The 20,560-nt window shown below is 43.3% G+C and overlaps 3 non-coding genes across 3 annotated transcripts; all 3 read left to right on the forward strand.

Annotated features, from left to right (window-relative positions):
* The first annotated feature begins 4,153 nt into the window (after positions 1 to 4,153).
* LOC138230211 (U4 spliceosomal RNA) lies at positions 4,154 to 4,295 on the forward strand. The gene has a single exon (XR_011186246.1). It is a non-coding gene; the product is annotated as a U4 spliceosomal RNA (small nuclear RNA).
* Positions 4,296 to 7,252: 2,957 nt separating this feature from the next.
* Positions 7,253 to 7,325, forward strand: trnar-ccu (transfer RNA arginine (anticodon CCU)). Its single transcript has one exon. It is a non-coding gene; the product is annotated as a tRNA-Arg (tRNA).
* A 5,112-nt stretch (positions 7,326 to 12,437) lies between these two features.
* Positions 12,438 to 12,510, forward strand: trnaq-uug (transfer RNA glutamine (anticodon UUG)). The gene has a single exon. It is a non-coding gene; the product is annotated as a tRNA-Gln (tRNA).
* The last annotated feature ends 8,050 nt before the right edge of the window (positions 12,511 to 20,560 follow it).

The raw sequence follows: 20,560 nt of genomic DNA on the forward strand, positions 1-20,560 counted from the left end.
CAGTGGGCATTGATTCGTCAAATATACGTATATTCACGGCGAAAATACGGCTATACGTATATATACGTCGCCTCGACGTATAATCAACGTCGAATTGCAACCGTAAAATCGACGACATTCATAAACGCATAAATAACGTCAAAAAAACATCTAACACAGTGCCTGAGGCTTTTTACTGTATGTATCGTGTGTGCCGCAACTAGGAGTATACGGCTCTCTGCACAGTGTACGAAGTAAATTATTTTCGCAGTAATTAATTTACACGTGTATAATAAATATAGTAAATATAATAAATTAATTACTGCGAAAATAATTTTCTTCGTAAATCCTGCAATCCAGATGATTGGGGCATTGGTGCATGGCTACAGTCTGTGCTAGGAACATGGAGAGGGTCTCTGGTTCAATACATATTTGTGGGTCTGGTATTATTCGTTATGATCATATCGTTAATATCCTGTTTGAAAAACATGTGGACTAAAGCTGCTGCTTCTGTGCTAATTGTACGCCCTGAAGGGATCATGAAGGTCAAAAAATGATTTCATGGGAAAGGTTCTCTTATCTAGTGGCAGAACCTGATGGGTAGAACAATATAGTTTTAAGGGGGGTTACCCTTGGGAGTGATTCCCCTAGATGCAAATGATTATTGTGGTTTATTTGTTCATAATAAGATGTTTTGCAGGAACGGAACAAAGAGAAATTTTACAACTTCAGCTAGAATTGTTCTGCAAAACGTCACAGCTGAGGCAGGGGAACAATGTGTAGATTTTTCTAAGAGTTATTACCCAGTTGTTGACCAATCTGTTGACCAATGTTGACCAAAAAAGCCTAGGATTATGCTGGGCTCCAGCCCACAGGGATTTACCTGTGCTGTAAGAACTAATGAGTGAATAAGGAGACTGGATTCTGGTGAAAGACTTCAGGAAAAAGAAATGGTGTTCACTCAGGTGGAGGGGGCTGTACCAGGTGCTGCTGACCACTGCCACTGCTGTGAAGGTCACAGAAATGGTGCCCTGGATTCATGCTTCCCACTGTAAAAAGGTCACAAACGAACTGAGCAAAGCGCAGGAGTGATGTCTCCACAAGGACAGATGGGGATAACCTGCTTGGGACTGATGTGCACAGCCTTTTTCCTTTTTATGTAGAAGCCTGTCACCACCCCAAAAGAGGAAGAATCTAAACACGAAGCCTCTTTGTATACAAACTGGCTGAATGAAACTGATAATGAGGGGGATATGAGTAATTTGTGGTATAAATTTATAAATCATACTGTAAAGTTAAAGAAATTTAATGCATCTTGTTATATATGTGCTTTAATGCCTCATTCTACAGCCTCACCCATGCGACCTTTTATGACATGTACTCTTTTATTAATATCACGTTAGAAGGCTTAGACGCTATCAAACAAGAATTAAGGGGAGTTAGATTAATGGCACTTCAGAACAGGTTCGTGCTGGACCTTCAAAATGCAGCATCTGGAGGAGTCTATGCTTTAGTAGGAGACTCCTGTTGTACATATATTCCAGCTAATGTCTATGATTACGGAAATCTTACGCTCGCTATTCAGCATTTGAAAGAACTAAAAGACAAGGTGAATAAAGAGAGAGGCATAAAAGATACACCGGCTTTTCTCTCCTGGTTAGAATCACTGTTTGGGCCAGGGGGAATGTTTTTCTTTTAAGTTACTAACACCGATTATAGGGGCTGTGATACTTGTCTTCCTGTTTTTATGTTGCTGTATGACATGTATTATTCCAATGCTTCGAAATATGGAAATATGGAAACATGGTACCTAGGGGGATAAACTGTTCATCTTTCCAGTCTGGAGAATTGGCAGCTGTCTGACGTGAGTAAGTGATCCTTAAAAAAATAATAGTTCCATGACAGTGTGCATCACCAGAAAATCAATTTCAATGCATTAAAACTCTTGTTATCCTTCTGATCATTGAAGTGTCATTGCCCCAGCACTGTATACTCTTACTTTTGACGCCTGTCTGAAGTTGGATCCATTTCTAAGAATGGTGACTCACATATCCTCATGCTCAACTTTGGCTCAACCACACAAACTATGAAGTTAATCATCTGCTTTTGCTCCAAGATTTATGTTACTAGGCTCTCTCCTGGGGATCCTCGTGGATCCATGACAGAATTCAGGGAATTCAGATTTCTGATACCTCAGCTCAGATTCTGACTGGGCAGACTGTCATTGCCTGGTGTGAATGTGTGCATATCTGTTTTTGTGCATGTTCTGTGGCCTGTTGTACAGTACATCACAAATGAAAGGGAAATGGAAAACTAAAATAAGACTCAAGTGTTTTATCTTTCATTAACAGTGTTTCATTAGTATCTGTGCTAGATCCTGTCATCCACTGCTTACCATGACAGGCTCTAGCACAGGATAGCAGCTAATACATTTAACAATCTCACTGCACAATGTTGTATATTCAAGGGCTGATCTTCTGTACTTTTTCTTTCACTTTTCATTTCCTAGAAACTCAGTCCTGCCAGGAATAATCTGAGAACAAAATCAATCTGAGTGAAAATCTAAACAGAGGAAGATTGTTTTACAGAGTCAACAAGGTCTAATTCAAGGTCATCAGCACTAACAACATTCTCTCTGGAGACAGGCGATAAGAAAATTGAAAGTGTGGGCCTCATGCTGGGCCGGGAAATGCGAACACCGGTGGACCTGGTCTTCGGCCTGTCGCCCGGAGACGGGTTGGCACCACCGGCTGGACCGGACTACGAGTGGGACCTGCGGCAGCGGATGCAGCGGGTGCACAGCTTTGCACGGACCCACCTGACACAGGCGGGGGTCCGGCAGAAGCGGCACTACGACCTGCGCTGCAGGGGGCCTGCCTTCCAGCCCGGGGACTCGGTTTGGGTGTACAACCCGCGCCGCCGCAAAGGCCTCAGCCCTAAGCTGGCACCGTCGTGGGAGGGGCCCGCTGAGGTACTCGGGGTGGTGGGCGAGGTCTGCTACCGTGTCCGGTTGCGAACACGGGGGAGAGTGGTGGTCCTGCACCGAGACCGCCTGGCCCCCTACCGGGCCCGGGAGGAGGAGCCGTGTGGGGAGGCTCCAGAGGAGCAGCCGGGGCCGGAGCCGGCCGATAGTGGGGCGTCCGTGGATCGCCAGCCGTCACCGCGGCGCTGCGGCCGCTCACGCAGGGTTCCGCAGCAGTTGGCCGAATACAAGTACAGCCTGAGGGGGGGTGTTCGACGTCGGCGAGACGCCAGACGCTTCAGGTGGGGGCAGTGTAACGCCCTCGCCTGGTGGTGAGGAGGAAGCGCCCCCAGGCGCTCGTAGTACCGCTGGGCATGCTGGGAGTGGTACCCGGGGAGAGTCTGAGGGTCAGCACGATGACCAGCGGCTGACCCTACCTGTGTAAATAATGTCCTAGTGATTCTAGTGCCCTGTGTAGTCCTGTAAAAGTGTAGTGTGTTGTTAGGTAATTACCACCCTAACTATGTGTACGTGTTCCGTCAGTCTCCTCATGTGTGTGTAGATCCTGTGTTTGGTTTAGTGTGGTTGTAAATGAATAAAGCTAATGCTTGTTTGTTAATCGCATCTCCACTCGTTCTGTAAAGAACCTGTAAACGCTACAATATTGTTAGTTGCTGTAGCTAGACGTTCAAATGAGTTTCATGAACAGATGGACTGTTTCCTCCAGCGTTATAGTATTGCAGTGAGACAGCACGATGCCTGCAAGACTATGTCACGCTAAACGCCACAGATTGTGTTTGTCCGTTCGTGTCAGTCGTCCTGCAGCCACGGGAAGTGGGACACAAACATGCTGCAATGCTTTCAAGACGTTAGGATTTGTTTGTGCAACATCCGAGAAGAGTACTTGTGGCTTGAATGTGAACTGTACGTGCCCGCCCCCTTTCCTCTGTAGTGCATGAGTTCCTCCCGGCATGCCCTTCGTCATTGTTCTCTCATCTTGTATTTAAAGGGTTGTATTTCTGCTGCTGAAAATAAGCAATGGTTTTCTCACAACGCCCTTTGTTCCCGACGGAGCCCTTGTCTGTCATGAAATTCTTCAAAACCTCAAGCTAGAAGAAGAAGACGACAAATATGAAGCGTTACAGCAATGACATGCCATGAGACGATCGATAACGATTTCCATAGGATCCCCGCGGTTGCCTGGCAACCGTCAGCTTTGCGCAGTGGCAGTATCGTAGCCTGTGAGGTTTAGTCGAGGCGCGATTATTGCTGGTTGAAAACTTTTCCCAATACCCCGCTTCCACCGGTTTGCAATACAATCGGCGAAAGCAATTTTTGACAGTCTCGTCAGAGACTGAGCAAGGTGTTTAAAGACAGATTTTGTCATGGTGACATCATGGTAGAAAGAAACGAGCTTGTTACGTCTCCACAGAAACGCTCTTTAGCTCTTTCAGCGTTATGCAGAGAACAGCGTTTGTCGAGATCACTTTTGAGTCAGCGCGAAACGCCGTGTGCTGTCAGTTTGATTTCATATTGCTCGTAGCGGCGCCCGGCTTTTGTCTGTCAAACGTTAGGTTGCGCTTCTTCATGCTGCATCGTCGGCATGAGTGGAGCATTTTAAACGTCTGTACTTACTGCGCCCCATAAGAAATCGTTTGTCCCCGTTCAAAAGAGATTGTGCGATGTCCTGCAGCGTTCGCAAAGCAAACCTTTGACAGTTTGAAAAGAGGAATTTATTCTGCTTCCTGTGCGTGCAGTAGTTACAAAGTTGAACGCCTTTACACGATCTGCTGCAGTTTTCAGTGGGCGGGCTTTGTCAAACGGCTTGGAAAAACGCACTGTTTCGGCTCGGGAAACATCCCAGTGGGCATTGATTCGTCGAATATACGTATATTTACGGCGATAATACGGCTATACGTATATATACGTCGCCTCGACGTATAATCAACGTCGAATTGCAACCGTAAAATCGACGACATGAATAAACGCATATATAACGTCGAAAACACATCTAACACAGTGCCTGAGGCTTTTTACTGTATGTATCGTGTGTGCCGCAACTAGGAGTATACGGCACTCTGCACAGTGTACGAAGTAAATTATTTTCGCAGTAATTAATTTATTATATTTACTATATTTATTATACACGTGTAAATTAATTACTGCGAAAATAATTTACTTCGTACACTGTGCAGAATCAGCGGTTTTACAGTATATATCGCCTTTAAAGGTGGCTTCTCAAAATGCTTTATGGGATAAAAACAACCAGAACAGCAGCAACAACAATATTGTATTTCGTTGCACTTTGAAAACCAAGTAATAACTTAACTATACAGTACGTGCAAACGTTTCGTATGTTGCTGTCGTGAATGCCTGCGTACCCATAAGTATCTTATTTGCCTTGAGTCTGTCTACAGTATATCTGTCCCACTACCCCCCTCTCTCCCTCAATTCAATTCAATTCAAGGTGTTTTATTTGCATGACAGATGGGTACAAGCAGTTTTGGGTATGTATATTGTAACGCTTACTGCCGACAGGCACTGTGTAAGACCCGGCGTACCAGAGCGGCGTACCAGAGCAGCGCACCGAGGAAGCGTTTGCATTTATAACTTAGTTTTTAAAATTAGTCAAGCAATATGAACTCCCGGAGTGCTGGCTGTGACGAATTAAACCGGTCTCACAGGTATTCAAAGTAGGAAGTACAGTGTTAAGTGGTAGCTGGGCTACTCCCTCAATAGAATCGCTTTAAGGAAAAGCATTTTCAGAGAGCAATCACGCTGTGTTTATGTAGAAAAAGCGATTAGGTTTATGAGCAATCTAATTACCTATTCGCTTAAAACGCTATATAAAATAAAGTTTATTTAGAGATGAATGATCAGTGTCGCAGTTTAAATAATGGGAGTCAGGAAACTAACACACAGCGCCACCGGATTTAATAACGCAATAAAAACGCTATAAAATAATGTGACTAGGCACAGAAAAAGTTTACAGCACAGTACAATAATAAATGCTGACCATGACTTTAGAAGCATAAATTACCTTACACTCAATTTAAACACAAGCTGTCTTTCTGTATGAACCTCTAAGCTGGTTCATACAGAAAATGTAGAAATGCATTAGCCTGATTATGATTAAAAAACACATAATTAAACACGCGTTTGCGATTTAAATCACAACACGATTTAATCAATTTAAATGTTTATATTGTAACGCATACTGTCCAGCCTCCATTTCTCTATAAAAATTTACTCTGTTGCACACACACACTAGAAGCAGGAACCGCTGTCAGAAGGGAAGATATGTTCAAAATATCGCAAATATCGATCATGTTGCGATATTTTGAAATATAAATGTCAATTGATTGTCCATAATATCGCTTACCTATTTTTTCGAAGAAATGTTTGTTAAAAGAAAAGTCCAACACCAGCTGGATTCAAACACACAACCTGCCAGTTGGTAGTCACGCACCTAGACCAGTCAGCTACAAGACAGCTCGCATGAACAGGCAGGCGAAACAGCCCTACACAGCCCTGTCGCAGTACACGGATATAATCATACCGTTATTAAATTCTTTAGATACGCAATTCCATATTATATTCCCTTTTAATCAAATTCTAAAAGTATGCTTGTTGACTCCGGTATCACGTTAGTTAAAGACTTCGAAGCTTACAATGTTTAGGGAGAAATGGAATACTGGTGTGTATTTTTTTCTTTAAAGTACCAAGACCAGCTATATACTGTATGTTTATGTTCCAAAATTAATATCGTTTATGGCCTTCACACGCGTTACAGTATGCTCCTATTCTTTTTATGCTCAGCTACTAAGATTTTCCTTCAGTGGTAAAATTCAATATCTACAACGGGCACAGTAAAGACGTTTACAGTAAGTCTTTCTACGACAGACCAACGGACCACGAGTGCCCCTGTCGGTCAACCAATCATGCACCGCGGTACCCCGTGTCATCTTACCTGCGGTACGTGTCTGTACCGCTCACTTTGAATGGCTGCATCTGTAGCTGATCACTGTCAGTCAGGGAGCTCAGAGGTGAAAAGCCTGTTTGAGAGACAATTCGCTGTCGATCAGTTCAATATGTTCCGTACCAGCTCGGCACACCTGAGATCATCTTGGTAGCTGTGTAGCTCAGATGAGTGAGAGCGTGCGTGTGTGTATCACCGTGATTGGATGCCGGTCCTTCTCAGGTCACAGTAAACCTTCTGCTGCCTAACTTCCCTAATTTTGGGGATCCCTTTGAAAAAGCAAAGGAAAACTAAACTGGCTCTTCATCAGCGTGATCGACCCCACCCAGTGTGCCCCAGTGGCCTAATGGCTAAGACACTGGCCTCCTAAGCCAGGGATTGTGGGTTCGAGTCCCATCTGGGGTGCTCCTGTCCCATTTTGAGTGTACAAATGTCCTTGTGATTTGCAAAGCTACAACCCCACCTTACTCAGTGAGCGTCTCTGCTTTTCTCTCACATACAGTTGGGAGAAAAAAATGTGTAAACAGCCCTTCGGAATGATGTGGATTTCTGCATGAATGGCTCCTAACATGTGATCTTATCTTTATCTAAGTCATAATAATTAATAAAGAGAGTCTGATTTAACAAACAACACACGCCCAACATTTGACATTGCTGTTTCTTTATTGACCAAATGGTTTAAACAATCAAGGTCATTGATGGAAAAAGTACGTGAACCCTTATATTAAGGAGCTAGTGGAACCTCCTTTATGACAAAAACCTCAACCCCCACTTTCTGTAGCGGCTGTTCAGACCTGAGCAGCGGTTAGGAGGTATTTTGGCCTATTCCTCTATGCAAAACTGTTTCAGTTCATGTATATTTTTGGGATGTCTTGCGCTGAACGGCCTGCTTCAGATCATGCCACAGCACTTCAATGGGATTGGGGTCAGGACTCTTACTTGGCCATCCCAAAATACGGAATTTCTTCTGTTTCAGCCACTCTGTTGTTGATGTACTCCTTTGTTTTTGTCATGCTGCATGACCCAGCGTCTTTCGAGTTTTAGATCACAGGCAGACACCCTGACATTCTGCTGTAGAATTTCCTGATACATCTTGGAATTCATCGGTCCCTCGATGATTGCAACCCGTACAGCCTCTGCCATGCTTCCCAGGTGGGATGAGGTTTTGGAGTTGGTATGCAGTGTTTTGTTATCTCCAAACATAACGCTGTGCACATTTACCAACAAGTTCAACTTTTGTCACGTCTGTCCACAGAACATTGTTCCAGGAGTTGCTGTGGAACATCCATGTGGTCTTTAGCAAACTTGAGAGGGGCAGTGGTGGTTTTTTTTGGGGGGAGAGCAGTGGTTTCCTCCATGGTGACCTCGCATGATCACCACTCCTGTTCAGATTTCTTCTTATGGTGGACTCATGGACACAGACGTAAGACAAAGTCAACCACCTGTTCGCTAGATCCCATCCCCACTCAGCTAGTCAAAGATTCCCTCGAAGGACTGGCAGGACCTATAATTAGTATGATGAATGCATCGCTTGCGTCAGGCGTTGTACCTGATCAATTTAAGGTAGCGGTTGTTAGACCGCTCCTTAAGAAGTCAAATTTGGATCCACAAGTTCTTAACAACTACAGGCCTTTCTCAAAGGTCCCATTTCAATCTAAAAGTCTTGAGAGAATAGTTGGTGCCCAACGTCAATCGTATCTGGATTCAAATAATATACTTGAGAAATTTCAGTCTGGTTTCTGAAACTGCATTAACAAGAGTCGTAAATGATATTCTCTTAGCTACTGATGCGGGGAATGCAACAGTGCTTGTGCTTCTAGATCTTAGAGCTGCCTTTGACACGGTTGACCTCTCTGTTTTGTTACACAGGCTTGAGTTTGAGGTTGGCTTATCTGGAACCGTCCTTCAGTGGTTTACTTCACATTTTACTCATCGTTTTCATTATGTTCAAATATCTAATAATTGTACTGCTTCATCAATGTCACCAGTTCAATTTGGGGTACCAGAGGGATCAGTGCTGGGACCAATATTGCTCTCTCTCTCTACATGCTGCTGCTAGGTAGGATAATCCGAAAAAATAATATGAACTTTCATTCATATGCTGATGACACTCAAATAAACATTTTGTTTACACCAAACGACAACTCTTCTATTATCACTTTAGATAAATGCATTAATGAAGGAAATACTTGGATGTGTGAAAACTTTTTGTTACTCAACTCTGAGAAAACTGAGGATCTGTTGATCGGAGGCAACAATACTGATAGGACTACTATAACTTCAGCACTTAACTCAGTGGATTTAAACATTTGTCTCAAAGAGACAGCACATTACCGAGGCGGCATATTAGACACAAGGCTCTTAACAACTTGCATTGTTAAGAACCTTGGGAAGCCCTTGTTGTGAAAGGCGCTATATAGAAATACATTGATTTGAACTGAATTGACAATGTAAAATGTTGTGTGTGTTGTTTGTTAAACAAGACTGTCTTTATTTATAAAAAAATAAAAGGAATTTGCTAGGAATGCAAACGTTAGGTTGCGCTTCTTCATGCTGCATCGTCGGCATGAGTGGAGCTTTTTAAACGTCTGTACTTACTGCGCCCCATAAGAAATCGTTTGTCCCCGTTCAAAAGCGATTGTGCGATGTCCTGCAGTGTTCGCAAAGCAAACCTTTGACAGTTTGAAAAGAGGAATTTATTCTGCTTCCTGTGCGTGCGTGCAGTAGTTACAAAGCTGAACGTCTTTACACGATCTGCTGCAGTTTTCAGTGGGCGGGCTTTGTCAGATGGCTTGGAAAAATGCACTGTGTTTCGGCTCGGGAAACATCATGAGAAGTGTCCTGCATGTTTTCTGTGTATAGCTGTCTTTTAACGCATACAGAATTCATTCGAAATCATTGGCTTCTCCAATTAACAAGGGTCCCTTAAAGGATGAGTCAAAGTAACGTCTAATCGGATTAGTTTCCTTAGAGCTTGTTCAGAGTTTGCTCAAGAGTTTACCTTTCACAGATGCGCAAAGAAGAATGTTCTGGGTGCACGCTTCAAGGTGCCTTACAGCTGTAGGGAGTGATTCGAGACGATTCGTGGCGTGTGCTCGTTCCCATATACCGTACGCCCCGGGGTGCAGTGCTAGGATGATGTACATTACCGCTTGGGCACGTAACGGCGTTATATGCAAGTGCGGGACGTGAGGGTTTTCGTTTGTTCATTTTGTTTTGCTCTGCTTTGCTTTGTTTCGTGGTCAAGAGGCGTAAGGTAAGTCGTAATCCAGGGAGAACACTGGTGGCAAACAGTCCGAGGTGAGAGGCGAGGTCCAAAGTCGAAAAGGGAGAAGGGGAGTCCAATATCCAGAATAAACGAGGTAATGGAAAAAACGCCAGGTAGAGCTCTCAAGGAGTAGACTCAATACCAGCGAGAAGCAGGTAAAGATGGTAAAAATAGCACTGCGTACCGCACGGTGGAGTGTGTGCAGGTGGGTTAACTCATGCGGCGGCGTTTGTTAATAATCACCCGCTGCTGGTGCTGTTTAGATTGCTTAAGAGTTGGTTTTAACTGCCTGGCGGTCATGACAAGCTCCTCTTTAAGCTGTGGTTTAGCTTTGCATTCATGTGTTTCTAGAGCAGTTATTTATGGGGGTGGGTGGGTCTTTCACAGAGGCTCAGGACAAATCCCCTGCATGAAAGTCTACTGTGTGCGTTCAAACAGTCACAGGTCAAGAGCCAGGCAGGAGGACAATGGACAGAAGAAGCAACGAACTAAAAATAAAAAATGAATATGAAAAAGCCACCATCTTTTTCTTTTTGACATTTTCCGACTTTCATGCAAGCCAGGACAAAGTTGCTCGTAGCTACTTGTGGATTCAAATACTCTATCGAGTGCTTTGATGAGTTTTTGCAATTTGATTGTCGTCCTCTCAGCCTGTTTCTGTTTTTTTTTTCAATCTAGTGATGGAAAGTAAGAGGGAAATGATGGAGCAATCAATAACCGCTCCGGAAAAATGGAAGAAAGAAATGGCCCGTCACTAAGGACATTTGTGAAGCAGAGGAGTGACATCACCACAAAGGCGACTTATTCTGCTGATCGTTTTGGTGAATAATGATTGAGGCGTGTTAAGAGAAAGGTAGCTGCGTCAGCATGCTTAGGCTGCAAAGGATAAAGCAAAGGTTTACTCCATGCTGAAAAGAGAAGAAAAGAAGCACAACGTTTCGGCTGTGGAGCCTTCTGCACCATCTTCTTTAGCGATGGTGATGATGTTTACATTGGAAAAACTGAGACACACATACTGGAGGGGCTTGAACCACCAACTTTTCAGCTCCACAGAGTCTGACAGTCTTTTGTGCGCCCTACATTTGCAGGTTTATGGTCAAAGAAAACAATCACTTGCGCTTCTTGCAGCCGGCAATCTTTTTCCACTGACAACCAAGAAATGGATTTCATCTTTCACAAGCTGTATGGATTTCTTCAAAAACAAGTTATTCCAGAAAGGAAATGAATTCTTGCATTAAACTGAACCAAGCTGTACATGTTTGTCTGAAATGATACATTCGGCACAACAAGACACGGAGAGAGGCACCGCTGGTATTCAGACCCAGGATCGCCTGCTTACTAGGCGGGCACTTTAAGCCACTAGGGAACAGCGCCAGCGGAGCACCGCGCTTTTACAGACACTTGGACACATCTGCGTTCGGTGTGCACTTAACCTGCTCTCTGAGCCCGTTGCCTCCGTCCCATTTAATAGCAGAACTGACGCCAAGAGAAATGATGAGAAATGGCATTTATCGGGCACTTTTCATGTCCAAGGAGCTCAATGCCCTTGACACCTCCCCAAGGCGACAGAGCTGTGCATTCTTTGGCGACACCATTTTTTCTTTTGTTTAATTTCTATACTTATTGATAGAATAAAAACGATATGTCATGTACTGTAAGGGAAATGTCTCTTTTCATGGGGAAAGCTAGCACCAGCAAATGTTGTGTTTAGAAGAAGTGATTTAACATGACACGTGACCTAATTTACCGGAGCAAAAGCTCACCCAGCAAGCCCTGCTTTACTTCTATGGGAGAGAAGTACTGTAGAGTCTGCAAGATGTTCAGCTGGGTAGCTACGTCAGCATGCCTCGGCTGCAAAGGAACAAGTAATAGGTTTATTGCATGCTGAAAAGAGAAGAACGGAACCCCGCGTTTCGACTGTGAGGTCTTCTCACACCTGAAGAAGCCTCACACCTGTAAAAGGCTCCATGGTTTTCTTTCTTCTCTTTTCAACATGGAATACACCTATTGTCTGCAAGATGTGACAATTTCATGGTGTTTTGGAAGAAAACCTTTTTTCTTTGAATTCAAAATCAATCGGAATTTCAGCACGACACATCAACACTTTTTCTGTTTTAAGGAGATGATATTTTAAACCTGATAAAAATAGTAGGAAACACAAGTTTCTTGCTGTGAAAATTTAGATGGGGAAGTGTACTACTAGTAGCAGTGTAGAGCTCTCTGTGGTGGAGTGCAAGCGCATGTTCTATGGGCCAGTGGCGTAATGGATAACGCGTCTGACTTTGCATCAGAAGATTGTAGGTTCGAGTCCTGCCTGGCTCGTGAGGCTTTTAAACCTCTCAGGTTCCTCGGTAACAGGTTGCCGTCATGTATATGAACTATAGAAAAGCATTTGCCACAACCCGTAAATTAGCACGCAAGTGCGGGCTAGTTAACACAGAACTGTATGGAGATCATCTCCAGCTCCGAGCTCAATTGCAATGAAAAAACATGCAGAACAGAACTGGAGAGCAGCTGAATTTGTGCTCAGTAGGGTGGGGAGGACTCAGCACTGCTATTGTTCTAATTGGCATGAACTGCAGGGGATCTGAATCAGAACATGTCAGTTAGTTCGATCATTGCGTCAATATGTAGGCCACGTTAATATAGAATTATTACTTTGTCTGTCTCGTCTTTGTATATAGCTGAATGTCCCTGACAATTTCATGTTAGTTTTTAAGAACGACATTGGTGCTAATATATACATATATAGCATATAAGGAACACGTAAAAGTTTAGTCCATGCTGAAAAGATAAGAAAACCGCCACAACGTTTCATCTGGGAATAAATCTTTACTTGTTGTTTTGCAGCCTACCCATTCTGACCTAACTCCTCCCTTGAAATTCCCTAACAGATAAGGGTACGTAACGGCTCATGCGATGCTCAGTTGCAATTTGTCCCAAAACAAACAAGAACAGCAGCTGAGGGTTTGAGTTCGAACATGCACTGTATTAAAGCAGCTTTTATTTCCATTGATAAATGGTAGATATTCCTACAGAGATTCTCCAGGTGAGTAAGCGATTCCTGTTTCTGTTTCTATTTCTGTTTCATATATATATACAGTATATATATATATGTTACATGTGTCTCTGCAATAGTATAAATGTGTTATACACTATCAGGGGCTGCTTTTTTGTGCACCTCATCTACAACAAGGGTTTTTTTTTCATTTATGTTTGTGGACCTTCACCATTTGAGGAAGTGAGTTAGATAAGAAAGTTACAGGTATGGTGAGCAATGACTGACAAAGGCACGTACTGCGTATTCCTTACAGAAGTGTAAGCAATTTGTTCTAAAAAACACCGGCTAAAGTCCAACATCGTTAACAATCTTATTACTTAAACAGAATTAACATCAATAAACTGTAAGGTGCTGGTACATGCGAGTAGATTTGATCTTCTATTAAACAAAAATGCAATTACAGCTCTAAAAAGGTGAACCTAGACTTCTGTAACAGATCTGTTCAGGTCATCGCTGTTCCTCTGACCTTGTGAGTCTTTGGAATTTTAAAAGTGTATTTTGCTTGCCTTTCATGTGGTCTGTGTACAAGTCACTGTGGCGTATGCGGTCCTACACAGCCTTGCTATAGACGTGACGAGCCTCCGCTATGTTGCAATGGAGAACAGGTTCAGTATGGAGCTGCCGAGAAAATTCAGCTGGAAAGCTCGTTGCAGAAAAGCATCGTTATCTGCGTCCAGCTGCAAAGCGTCACTCGTGGGTGCTGAAGAATCGATTTCCAAGGCAGTGGGTCTAGGCGATTTAGAGTGTTAAAGGTCCCAGCGAAAACAAAACAGCGCTGGTTCTTTTTCATGCACGCACGAGAGCAAATGCAAAGGACACCGTAGTCGGCAGGATTTGAATCTGCGCAGGGAGACCCAAACAGATTTCAAGTTTGTTGCCTTAACCACTCGGCCACGATTACAGTAAATACACCAGCTGTTGGCTTCTTGCTACAATCGAACAGGGAGTGCGAGGCGGCGGCGGCGGCGGCAACTTTTTTCAAGTTCGCTCTCCGTTTAAGAAACCTTTTACGCCATACGTGTAAGCAGACACACACCTCAGAGTACTTAAGGGTGGCTTCAAGTTGGAATGATAAAGTCTCCCCGTTCGGACATGAAAATAGAACTTTCTTAGACAGAAAGAAATCAACAACGGAGACATGTGGACGACGATTTCAGTCACTGCACTTTGAATAGCATTTTTACTCGAGTTACAGGAGATGCACGAATGGCCCTTGACCTACGCTCTTACGAATGCCTTGGAACATTCAAAGAGAACAGCCCTCAAGTCCTGCGGTTTATTATAATGCTGTTGCGTGTCGAGGCAGTATTTGACTCCGTCCTACCGTTGAGACACGGGGCGTACTGTAAATGAACTGCACCTGACAGCTTTAGAAAAACACCTGGGCTCAGTACGGTGCTGAGAGCTCAGCGTTGCTGTTGTTCTAATTAGCACGCACTGCATCGGCTATGACCCGAACTTTTCAATTATTCCGATCAGTAAGTCAACACGTAGTCCACATGAAAGGTAGAAATATTCTCTTGTCTGTCTCTTGTTTTTATAGAACTGAATGTCCCTGACAATGTACTGTTAGTTTTAATTGAAGAACGGCATCTGTGTTCAAATATACCAGACAAGTTTACGTAACTGCTCATGCAACACTCAGTTGTAATTAGTCAAGAAATAAAGTCGAACAACAGCTGCGAGTTTGATTCTGAACGTATGAGATTGCAGCGCCTTTTACTTCCATTGACAAATGATAGATATTCGAAGAGAGATCCTTCAGACCAGCAAGCAAACCCACGGCTATTTCGGTTTTCTACCTAGGCAACGTTGGTGTCTGCAATAGCATACATGAAAGCGTGATGCAATTTCTGTGGCTACATTTGTTGCACGTCATGCACAGTAAGAGTGTTTCTAACACCAAATACAAAGTCAACAATTAGCGATCACGCCTTCTCCTCAGTTAACCCACTGAAACCCTTGCTGTTAACAGTTCTTTACTGCGTGCTTTACCAGCACCTACATATCGTGTCGGTTCTTTCAGCTTTATTCATTAGGTTTTCAAAGGCATAAGCAGAGCACCAGAGGTGCGAAGGCAAAGTGTGTGGTTATCTGAAGAATTGATGTCCATGGCAGCGGGTCCAAGCGATTTCGCGTTGTTATAGTACCAGGAAAGGAGAAGCGGCACTTCGCCTCTGCCGCGCAGGCACAAGGCGACATGCGGCAGACGCCGGAGTCGGCAGGTTTCGAACCTGCGCGGGGAGTCCCCAACGCATTTCGAGCCCATCGCCTTAACCACTCGACCACGGCAAAAGCGAGCCCGCCGCCACCGCATTCCTCCTATAATCAAACACGGACTGCGAGGTGGCTGCGGATACCTTTTTAAAGTTGCTCTCCGTTTAAAAAAAAATACCTTTCACAAGATACGTGCCGGCAGACAGACACGCCTCAGAGGGTTTAAGGCTGGCTTCACGTTCAAATGATAAAGTCCCCCCGTCCGGATGTCAAAATGCAACTTTGGCAGACAGAACAAACATCAACAAACCACAAATGTGGACAAGGATTTTACAAGCTGCACCACACTGCACTTTCAAAAGCATTTACGTTCGTGTTAGACGCAGGACTTGCCTTTGATTTGCGCGCTTACGAACGCCATGGAAAACGAAACAAAACTAAAGCCCTCAGCTCCTGCACTTGATTATAATGCCGTTACGTGTCGAAGCAGGAATTTACGTCATCCTACCACTGCAACACGGGGAATAGAGGGAAATGAGCACACGCTACGAATCATCTCAATCACTCCCTAGAGTCGTAAGGCGCATTGAAGGGTGCACCCCCATCATTAATCGTTGCGCCTCTGTGAAAGGAAAGCTCTTGGGCAGTCTTTGAAACAGCTCGGATGAAACACTTGATTGCTTCCATGTGCATCTGGAGCCCACCCGGTGGGCAAAGACGTATAATATACGTCTATTAAACGCATACCTTATACGTCTAAATGTGGTCTACAATTCGTCTAGAATGAAATTCTAATATACGTCTAAAGTTATACGTCAATTATACGTCTATGTTTAGACGTTCATTATACATAAATGGTTGGAGTTCTATTATACGGATAAATTTAGAGGACTATTATACATATATGGTTGGAGTTCCGGACAACTTTAGAGGTCTATTATACGGATAACTTTAGAGGACTATTATACGTATATGGTTAGAGGTCTATTATACGTATAACTTTAGAGGTCTATTATACGTATATGGTTAGAGGTCTGTTATACGTATATGGTTAGAGGTCTATTATACGGATAACTTTAGAGGTCTATTATACGTATATGGTTAGAGGTCTATTATACGCATAACTTTAGAGGTCTATTATACGTATATGGGAAGAGGTCTATTATACATCAAAGATAGATTTTATAGGTGTAGAAACAAGTAAACCAAGCCAATGATTAGATTTAGAAATGTATTCTGAAAATACACATTCACACCTGAAACATATGTATTTCAAATTATACATTGTATACAATCAATCAACAATCAACATATGGGCAATAATCATAAAAAACACAACTAGTCTTAAACTTCAGCTACAAATTCTGGTAACATGGCAATATACAGTATAGTAATGACAAACACAAAACTAATTACATTAACACACTAACTCAAAACCACATTTTGATTCAAATATACATTTTAAAATGTACAACTTCTATATATCCAAGAAAAAAAAATATTACAATGGAAGTTAAGATGATTTTTTTCCACTATTTGCAAACCCTGTCTAATTGTCCTAACAGTTAGAACCAAAAACCTATTATTTTCAGTGTCCAGATCTCCTGGCCCCCTGCCTTGCATATGCATTCTTCAAGTAACACATTGCATGCTCCTTTATTTCTTTTTCTGTTGATGTAGGGTGGGACTTCAGCACCGCAGCTAGGAGAAAATTATATAATATTACTTCCCAAATAAATGATGATTAATATCTTCTTTAGTATAATCTAAAAAGTGAACGGTTTACTAAGCTCAAAACTGAAATAAATGTATAAAATTTGGCTTGCATCATAGCAGTTGAGCAATAAAGTCTGTCCTAATTAAAGAGTACCCAAAGTTTGAAAGTACAACATAGAATAAGAATAGAGAAACGGCAAAACGATTTTGTGTCATCTTCCCCATTCACACTATTTTATGTGCCATTTTTTGCTTATTCACGTACTATTTTAATCAAAATAATATTAAGAAAGATCTGTATGTATTCAGATAGTATTATTATTGTTCATACTTACTCGTCAAAAGAGGATTGCTGAGATATTTGCGGATATACTTCTACGTTTGAAAAACGTGTCCAAAATGGTGACCAACGAATACTAGCAATGCATTGTGGTATATAACCGGAAAATATGCTGGGTTCGATATTTTCTCAACGTATGCGTTTATTAATGTTGTCGATATTATGGTTGAAATATAACATTGATAATACATCGCGGCTATGTGCCCCCTGCTATGAGCTGATGTGCAATTTTAACGCATGTAGTTAGTAAGGATCGGTCACTGTTGTATGGTATTATATATAATGACATTATGGAATAGGATGGGGACAGGCCTGGCATCACGGGGGGAGGGGGGAATGTTGCCCCTTCAGTTTTGGGCAAAAAGATTTACCTAACTTAATTTGCGCCCTAAAAAAATAGTTGTACTTTGTCAAAGGTCAGACAACACTAAATGACACGAACAGTCACTCAGTCTGTTTGATGGGCAGGAGGGCTATCCGTCCAGGAACTGCACAGATCAGTGTCGTTATTGAGTGTCAACATTACGATCCTGTTTGCTCAGGTGGGCTGATTCCTTGCAGTAGTTTATCATTATACTTAAAATCGTTATATAACTAGGACTAGTTATAGCACTCTGTGCTTTCTGTTGGTTTTACAACATTTTTTCTTAACGATTCAGAACGTCCATGTAGCTGCAAAAATGAACGCTTATGGTACTTTTCGCTCCAGGCAATACTCTCCAGTGAGAGTGACGAAAAATGTGAAACTGAACTTCATCGCAAATACCAGATTGCTAGTCGATATCTTCTATCATGAAGCACTAATCAATGGCATAGCTGCGAGATTTCATTTGGGTAGCTGCACCGTACAGCTCCGTTTCAACCGAAATATCACCCCCGCTCAGAATTTCAGACGCCCCCCTACAGATTTTTCCAGGAAATGGTATCAACTTTTCTCAAGAAAATAAAAATAGAAACTCTATAGGCACTCAAACATTTTACTGTTTTTTTCAAACTGGAACGGCTCCTTCGTACACGGTGCTGATCTTTTGGAAAGCAGGAGGCAAAACTGACACGTTTCCATACCGGGAGTCGAACCAGGGCCACGTGGGTGAAAACCAGGAATCCTAACCACTAGACCATATGGCAGCGAACAACCCTGCTGTTCCCGGCATCATGCAAGCAAACTACATAAATATGAGAAAACACGCAAGAGAGTTGTCACTCAGAGTGTCGAAGGGTCGATGTATACTGGGACTCAGTTGAAATGCAACGTCAGGACTTTTCCGAATTATGTCACACGAAGAGAGCACAGCCTTTTCCGCCCTGCCACGTGTGTATCGGTAACTCGCCGTGATCTTATAGTGGTCAGTACTTTGCGTTGTGGCCGCAACAACCCTGGTTCAAATCCAGGTCACGGCAGAATAGGGGCGTCTGCTTTTACTACTTGCATGAATGAAGGCAAAAAAAAGCCAATCGATGTGAACGAACGGCGCTTTACAGAGGAGTACTGCCTGACTGGATCGTTGATGAACGACAGAGGCCACTCCGACCTCTTCTCGGGTTTCTTCAATGACTTACTAAGGATCTTCTTCACATTCGCCCATGCAGGGGAAGCCAGTTACACCAAAGAAAACGCAGGAAAGTGCATTTCATGCAGAGACCAGGAGGGACCTGTTTACACCAAGAGTGGTTGGAGTATGGAACAATGCGCCCAGCCCTGTTGCTGGAGTCGATTCTTGATTAGATCTTGGGCTCACTAAGAGGCCCCCGCTGGGTACTAATCTTTCTGTTGTTCTCGCAGGTGTTGCGCTGCTTTTGAGCCGACAGAGCTCGTCTTGGTCTGTCGGGACAGCCCAATTGCAAATGATCGGCTCCAGGTACAGAAAAAACGTGCGTTTGGTACAAGAGTGCATGAAGGCACCGGAAATACATTGGGAACAAATGACTGGTGGTTCAAGACCTCTGTGAAGTGCAGGAGCGTGCAAGAAGAGGCTGTTTGCACCCAGTCTCGAACCTGGGACCTTTCGCATGTTAGGCAAACGTGATAACCACTACACTACGGAAACCTGTATGGTTTGTTGCTGGTGTATCGCTTGCGTTTCGGGCTGAGAAAGGGACGTGTCATTTTAGGCAGGGGGCGCTGGAGAGAGGAACAAAGGGAGCGATGAAACAAAATGCCGAAACCCGGGATCGAGCCAGGGACCTTTAGAACATACTCTCACGAATCGTTAGAATATGTGCGTTTGATCATCAATTGCGTAACAACCACATTCGTTCGACTTGAGCCATCAAGCTCATAGTTTTCAAATCTTGAAAGCTGTCATTGAGCACATCATAGTCTGCTGTACGCCCCGTAACTTGCGTACTTCAACAGAAAGAAGAGCAGACAGCTCCATAAATATGCGAGGCGCAGAGAGTGCAAGGCGAGCCGCACACGTTTCGGTGGCTGAGAGAGGGCAGTTTTTGCTTCTGCATTTCCCAAGTAAGGACGCATGACAACAAGCGATCGCGGTGCTCATTTACGACATAGTGGTGATGAGTTTTCAGTACGTGTTCTTTTGAAACATGGAAATGTTTCAAAAGAAAAACAAATGGAAAGCAAAACAAAGCGATGGAAAGCAAAACAAAGCAAAGCAGAGCAAAACAAAACGAACAAATGAAAACCCTCACGTCCCGCACTTGCATAAAACGCCGTTACGTGCCCAAGCGGTATTATACGTCATCCTAGCACTGCACCCCGGGGCGTACGGTATATGGGAACGAGCACACGCCACGAATCGTCTCGAATCACTCCCTACAGCTGTAAGGCGCCTTGAAGCGTGCACCCCCAACATTCTTCTTTGCGCATCTGTGAAAGGTAAACTCTTGAGCAAACTCTGAACCAGCTCTAAGGAAACAAATCCGATTAGATGTTACTTTGACTCATCTTTTTACGCTCAGTGCTGGATTGCTCAAACTCCAGCTAGGGTTAGGGTTAGCATTCCCACGCTACTTAGACACTTTGTTTATGCTCAGTGCTGGATTTTGGGAACTTCAGGACGAGTGGGAATTTTCTC

The sequence above is a fragment of the Lepisosteus oculatus genome, unplaced genomic scaffold, assembly GCF_040954835.1.
Source record: "Lepisosteus oculatus isolate fLepOcu1 unplaced genomic scaffold, fLepOcu1.hap2 HAP2_SCAFFOLD_48, whole genome shotgun sequence".
NCBI classification, from domain to species: Eukaryota; Metazoa; Chordata; class Actinopteri; order Semionotiformes; family Lepisosteidae; genus Lepisosteus; species Lepisosteus oculatus.